Here is a 6,720-nt window from a genome sequence, read left to right as displayed (position 1 = left end):
CTCAGCTTACTGCAAGCTTGACCCTCCATGCTCAAGCGATTCTCCCACCTCAGCCTCCTGAGCAGCTGCGACTACAGGCACGTACCACCATGCCCAGCTAATTTTTTTGTATTTTAAATAGAGACAGGGTTTCGCCATGTTGGCCAGGCTGGTCTCAAACTCCTGACCTCAAGTGATCCGCCTGCCTCAGCCTCCCAAAGTGCTGGGATTACAGGCGTGAGCCACTGCGCCCGGCCCCTTGCACTTCTCTTATATTGACTTTGGCTTGGCTCATCCCCCTGCCCTCCTCTAGGGTGGAATTCTCTGCTCCAGCTCCTTCAGATAACCCATGTTCAGTCTTGAAGCTCCTTCTCATCAGGAATTTGAAGGGACAGGATTCAAGGCAATATCCAGTAGAGCAGGACTTTCCACCTTCCTATCCCTATCCCTGAATATCTGGACTCTGTCTAAGCTAAGGTGCTTGTCAGAAAAGGCCTTAATTTGTATTTAATAACACTTTCATGATGACACTGACATCCTAGCTCGGCATTACCTTCAAAAGTCAAGAGCGTCTCTTCCATTTATTGGGATCTTAGAGAAAAGGTCAATATTTCTCTGCTGTCTGGGCTCTACACCTTCTCTTCTGATAACCTGAGACTCTGCTGACATTCAGTCCGCCTTAAAGCTCCTCATGGTCATCTGTGTAACAGGCCTCAGGGAAAGTAATGTGGTTTTTTGAGGGCTACATTAACAGATGTATGGGGTATAGAGTGAAGGAGGTGAAGTTTCATTCATAACACTCTATCTGGAGTAGTATGTTTGGTACCCAGTGTTACAATTGAAGAGGAGGACAGACAGAGGAGTGTATCAAAAAGAGGATCCAGGAATGGGAGGAGGTGCTCAATGTCATGTTATTAATATGTTAAATCGGACTGTTTATCCTAGAGATGATGTGGGGAGTGCCATAACTGGCTGGGGGCAGATTCAAAGAGTCAGTTCACCAGGAATGGGAAAGAAGCGCCCACCAGTTGAGCAATATGGTTTGCTTTGTAGACAGGAAGGCAGGCAGTGTGCATGGCCTGCATAACTCACCTTCCGAGGAACAATCCAGAAACGACCGTTCCGGAAACTCAAGCACCCTCTCTGAAAAGTTGCCCCGCCATAACACACGCAAATCGGGCGGGACCCGAGTCCCCGCGGGCCACCTGGACCTCAGTGTCCCCATCGGCGAATCAGTGAAGACGACTCCGGCTCTGCGGAATGCGGCTGGCGGAAAGGAGACGCGGGGATCGGTGGCGAGGTAAGTTGCGTCGTGGCGCGGTTCGAGCTCATCTGTAAGGTGGACCCTGGAGTCTCGAGGCCCAGGTGCACCGGCCCCGGCCGACCGCGGAGCCCCAGGGCAGAAGAACAGGAGGGCGCCTGAACAGAATCCGAAAATGGAAAAAATGCCACGTAGAAGGGACGGCGTAAGTGGAGAAAACCGACTTCCCACAGCCAAACCCCAACCTCAGGTTTCAGGCACGGACGGGGTTCGAACCCGCGATCTTCGGTTTACGAGACCGACGCCTTACCACTTGGCCACCGCGCCTGACAGCCCAGGGAGCGGTGGAAGCTCTCAGTGGAGGGGAGGTGGTACCGGCTGGGAGCGGCGGCTTCGGCCCCGCCCCCGGCCCCGCCCCTCCCCGCCCCCGCACGCCCCACCCGCAAGCCCGAGCGCGACTCTGCGAGCATCGCTCCCGCGCGGTCAGTGCCAAGTCTCGCGCCTGCCGCCTGCGGGACCCGAACCGGCGTCTTGAGAGAGCGCGGCCGTCCTCCTTCCTCTCTCGCTCGGCGCCCGCCGTGAGCGCCGCCCCGAGGCCCAGCCCGCGTCTAGAGCAGGCGGCGGCCAGGCGGTGGGGTCGAAGCGACTGCACAGAGCCGTGTCTGAGTCGCAGAGAAGCCTTGGCGGAGGCGGAAGCGGAAGCGCCGGGCCGGGCCGCGCCGGGCAGTGTGTGACCCTGGGTGGGTGATTTCTGTCGGACCGGGCAGGGTCCGTGGGCGGCCGGGGCCGGGTCGGTGGGGACCAGGGCGCAAGAAGAAGGGCGGCGTGGCCGGGGGCGGGGACTGGGACGAGGCCAGCGCTCCGAGGACGACGCGGGGAGCCCGGGGCATGGGGTCAGGCTCGGGGCGCCGGGAGGTGACCTTTCTTCGCTGGCCCTGCAGGAAGCACGACCTTCCCCGGGTTCAAGTCGTTCCCCTTCCAGCCCCTGGCAAGGTGGACTCTGAGCATCTGGGTAGCCTGGATGACCTTGCCCCGGAGGAGCCGAGGTGGGCACGCCAGGAGAGGCCCCCAGGGATGTCATGACGACCCGAATCGCGGAATCATGTAGTCTGTCCTACCGCGGAACAGTTCACGATGAAAAGGAACCACCATTCGTGTTCAAAGGGCTGATTGTCAGCATAGGCAGAGCCCAGAACCACACGTGAAAATTTACTGGAAAAACAGGGAGCCTGGGACTGGGGATGGGGGACAAAGTGGACTTTAATTGGCATTGTTTCGTTTCTGTTCTATGGAAGAGGCAGAGGTGAGGGACTGGGAACATGAGTGCCTATTAGGATGCTGTATACTTTTTTGGTAAACCTTTTATTTTCTTTAAATAAAGGGGGGAATTAGGTACCCCTGTTCTTGTTTGGCCTGTGACCACAGCATCTGTTCCAGGAGAGAGGCGAGTGTGCATGGGTGGGGAAAGAGAAGTCCTTCTCTCAGGCAGGGATCATGCTCACTGGGGACAGCCACCCTGCCACCACCACGGCCAAATTAAGCCTTATTTGTGTGTAGAATGTTTTTTGTTTGTTTGTTTTGTTTTGTTTTGTTTTTTGAGATAGAGTCTCACTCTTCCCAAGCTGGAGTGCAAATGCAGTGGCACGATTTCGGCTCCCTCCAACCTCCGCCTCCCAGGTTCCCAAGTACCTGGGATTACAGGCACCTGCCACCGCTCCCGGCTTATTTTTTTGTATTTTAATAGAGATGGGGTTTCATCATGTTGACCAGGCTGATCTCAAACTCCTTACTTCAGGTGATCCACTGCCTCAGCCTCACAAAGTGCTGGGATTACAGGCGTGAGCCACCGTGTCTGACCTCCTCTTTATGCTTTTAAAAATTCTCTGGACTCTGCGGGGTGAGGTGGCTCATGCCTATAATTCCAGCACTTTGGCAGGCCAAAGCGGGCGGATCTCTGGACCCATCAACTATTGATGCTGGAAAAACTGGATATCCACATGCAAAAGAATGAAGTTGGACCCTAACCTAGCACCATATACAAAAATTACCTCAAAATGGATTCAGGACATAAACATAAGACCTGTAACTATAAAAATCCTGAAAGAAAACAGGGAGAGGCCGGGCGCGGTGGCTCAAGCCTGTAATCCCAGCACTTTGGGAGGCCGAGACGGGCGGATCACGAGGTCAGGAGATCGAGACCATCCTGGCGAACACGGTGAAACCCCGTCTCTACTAAAAAAATACAAAAAACTAGCCGGGCGAGGCGGCGGGCGCCTGTAGTCCCAGCTACTCGGGAGGCTGAGGCAGGAGAATGGCGGGAACCCGGGAGGCGGAGCTTGCAGTGAGCTGAGATCTGGCCACTGCACTCCAGCCCGGGTGACAGAGCCAGACTCCGTCTCAAAAAAAAAAAAAGAAAACAGGGAGAAAGGCCTACGACATTAGATGTGACAATGATTTTTTTGGATATTACAGCAAAAGCAAAAATAGACAAATGGGACTACATCAGACTTTATAAAAACTGCATAGCAAAGGAAACAACAGAATGAAAGGCAACCTGTGGATGGGAGAAAATATTGCAAATCAGATATCTAATAAGGGATCACTATCCAAATTAAAACTTAGACTCCTGCCACTCAACAACAACAAACAACTCAGAAATGGGCAAAAGGCTGGGTATGGTTGCTTATGCCTGTAATCCCAGGCTTCCCTTGGGAGGCCAAGGCAGGAGGATCACTTGAGGCCAGTAGTTAGAAACTAGCCTAGGCAATATAGTGAGACCTCATCTCTACAAAAAATAAAACAAGGCAGGCATGATAGCACCTATAGTCCTAGCTACTTGGTAGCCTCAGGCAGGAGGATCACTTGAGTTCAGGAGTTCAAGGTTGCAGTGCGCTATGATTGTGCTACTGTACCCTAGCCTGGCCAACACAGCACAAGAAAAAATAAAGTGGATCTTTTCATCAGTTATAACAAGTGCACAACTCTTGTTCAGGGGAAGCCGTGCAGTTGGGAGGGTAGAGAGTATGTGGGAACTCTCTGTACTTTGTGCTCAGTTTTGCTGTGAATCTAAAACTGCTCTGAAAAATTAAGTCTGTAAAAAGGAAGAAATGAATTACCAAGTCATGAAAAAACACAGAAGAATCTTCAATGTATATTACTAAGTGAAAATGCATGTTACTGCTATGGTTTGAATGTGTCCCCTAAAGTTCATGTGTTACAAACTTGATCCCTGATGTGGCGGTCTTGGAGATGGCACCTAGTGGGAAGTGTTTGGGTCATGGGGCCACCACCCTCATAAATGCGTTAGTGCCATTCCAGAAGGAGTGGGTTCATTATGGAGCAAGTAGTTTTCTTATAAATAAGTTTGCCTTCCCACCCTCTCTTTGCCCTGCCTCCCTGGGTTGATGAAGCAAGAAGGTCCTCACCAGATACCAGCTCCTCCATCTTGGGCTTCCCAACCTCCAGTCCCATGAGCCAATAAATTTCTGTGCATTATAAATTACCTAGTCTGTGGTAGTCTGTCTTAGCAGCACAAAACAGACTGAGACAAGCTAAACTGAAAAGGCTACATACTATATGACATTCTAAAAAAGGCATTTTAAAAAAACTATGGAGACATGTTAAAAAACAATGGAGACAGTAAAAATATCAATGGTTGCCAGGGGTTGAGGGGCGGGAAGGGTGAGTAGATAGGGCACAGAGGGTTTTTAGGGCAGCAAAGCTATTCTGCATGATATAATGGTGGATACGTGTCATTATATATTTGTCAAAACCCATAGACGGGTTCTGGGCTGGGAAAAATAATGAAAAAAAAAATCCCATAGAGCGTTCAACACCAAGAGTGAACCCTAGTGTAAACTATGTAGTTTGGGTGATGATGTGTCAATGCAGGGTCATCAGTTGTAACAGATGTACCACTTTAGTGGAAGATGTTGATGGCAGGGGAGACTAGGGAGATATGGGGGCCATAGATATATGGGGAACTCTGTGCTTTCTGCTTAGTTTTGCTGTGAACCTAAAACTGCTCTTTAAAAGTCTGTTTTACGAGGCTGGGTGCAGTGGCTCATGCCTGTAATTGTAGCACTTTGGGAGGCCAAGCCGGGTGGATCGCCCAAGTTCAGCAGTTCGAGACCAGCCTAGGCAACATGGTGAAACCCCATCTCTACTGAAATACAAAAAATTGGCTGGGTGTGGCAGCATGCACCTGTAATCCCAAGCTACTCGGGAGGCTGAGACAGAAGAATTGCTTGAACCCGGGAGGCAGAGGTTGCAGTGAGCCAAGATCACGCCATTGCACCTCGGCCTGGACAACAAAGAGAGACTTCATCTCAAAATAAAAAAGTATACTTTACAAAAAGGGCGCTGGTCTCAGTGACTGACACCTGTAAGGTCAGGAGTTCAAGAACAGCCTGGCCAACAGCCTGGCCAACATGGTGAAACCCTGTCTCTACTAAAACTACAAAAATTAGCCAGATGTGGTGGCATGCACCTATAGTCCCAGCTACTTGGGAGACTGAGGCAGGAGAATTGCTTCAACCCAGGAGGTGGAGGTTGCAATGAGCCGAGACTGTGCCACCACACACCAGCCTGGGCAACAAAGCAAGACTCCATTTCCAAAAGAAAACAAGAAAAATAATTATTGAATTCTTTCCTGTCTGACCTGTTGCTATGAATCATTATCAACCCTGGGCCACACTGTAATTGCCCTTTGGTGGGGTCACTGTGGGTTCACCCAGGTCCACTTCTCAGCTGGGTAGACCTGGGAGCTGGTTCTGAAACACAGAGCTCCAAGTGGGCAGGAATCAAGCCTTACTCACCTTCATACAGCGTGGTCATAAGAGCACCTAGTTATTTATTCCTTCAGCAAATCATGGAGCATCTACTGTATGCCAAATACTGTTCTCAATGCTAGGGCTATAGCAGTGAACTAAGCAGCACAGATCTCCGCCCTTATGGAGCTTCCATTCTTAAATAAGCAAATCATACAGTCTATCGGTTGGTAAGAAGTACTAGGGAGAAAAATACAGCAGGGAAGGAGGCTAGGAAGTTCTTCGTGGGGTGGGGTGGGGGTTGCAGCTTTTTTTTTTTTTTTTGACACGGAGTCTCGCTCTGTTGCCAGGCTGGAGTTTAGTGCCGCGATCTCAGTTCACTACAACCTCCACCTCCTGGGTTCGAGCGATTCTCTTGCCTCAGCCTCACGAGTAGTATAGCTGGGATTACAGGCACGCACCACCACGCCCGGCTAATTTTTGTAATTGTTTTTTAGTAGAGACAGGGTTTCACATGTTGGCCAGGTGGTCTCAATCTCTTGACCTCATGATCTGCCCACCTCGGCCTCCCAAAGTGCTAGGATTACAGGCGTGAGCCACCATGCCCGGCCGGGTTGCAGTTTTAAATAGGTGGTTGCTTGGTGCAGTGGCTCACGCCTGTAATCCCAGCACTTTGGGAGGCTGAGGCAGGTGGATCACCTGAGGTCAGGG

The 6,720-nt window shown here is 51.1% G+C and overlaps 1 long non-coding RNA gene and 1 other non-coding gene across 2 annotated transcripts; one reads left to right on the top strand and one right to left on the bottom strand.

The window, feature by feature from the left end:
- Window positions 1-1,495: 1,495 nt before the first annotated feature.
- On the bottom strand, window positions 1,496-1,567 carry TRNAT-CGU. Its single transcript has one exon. It is a non-coding gene; the product is annotated as a tRNA-Thr (tRNA).
- A 114-nt stretch (window positions 1,568-1,681) lies between these two features.
- Window positions 1,682-2,659, top strand: LOC103878718. The gene is made up of 2 exons (XR_639010.3): window positions 1,682-1,980; window positions 2,182-2,659. It is a non-coding gene; the product is annotated as an uncharacterized LOC103878718 (long non-coding RNA).
- The last annotated feature ends 4,061 nt before the right edge of the window (window positions 2,660-6,720 follow it).

This window comes from Papio anubis, chromosome 17 (genome assembly GCF_008728515.1).
Source record: "Papio anubis isolate 15944 chromosome 17, Panubis1.0, whole genome shotgun sequence".
Lineage (NCBI taxonomy): Eukaryota > Metazoa > Chordata > Mammalia > Primates > Cercopithecidae > Papio > Papio anubis.
This window is presented reverse-complemented; position numbering and strand designations above follow the sequence as displayed.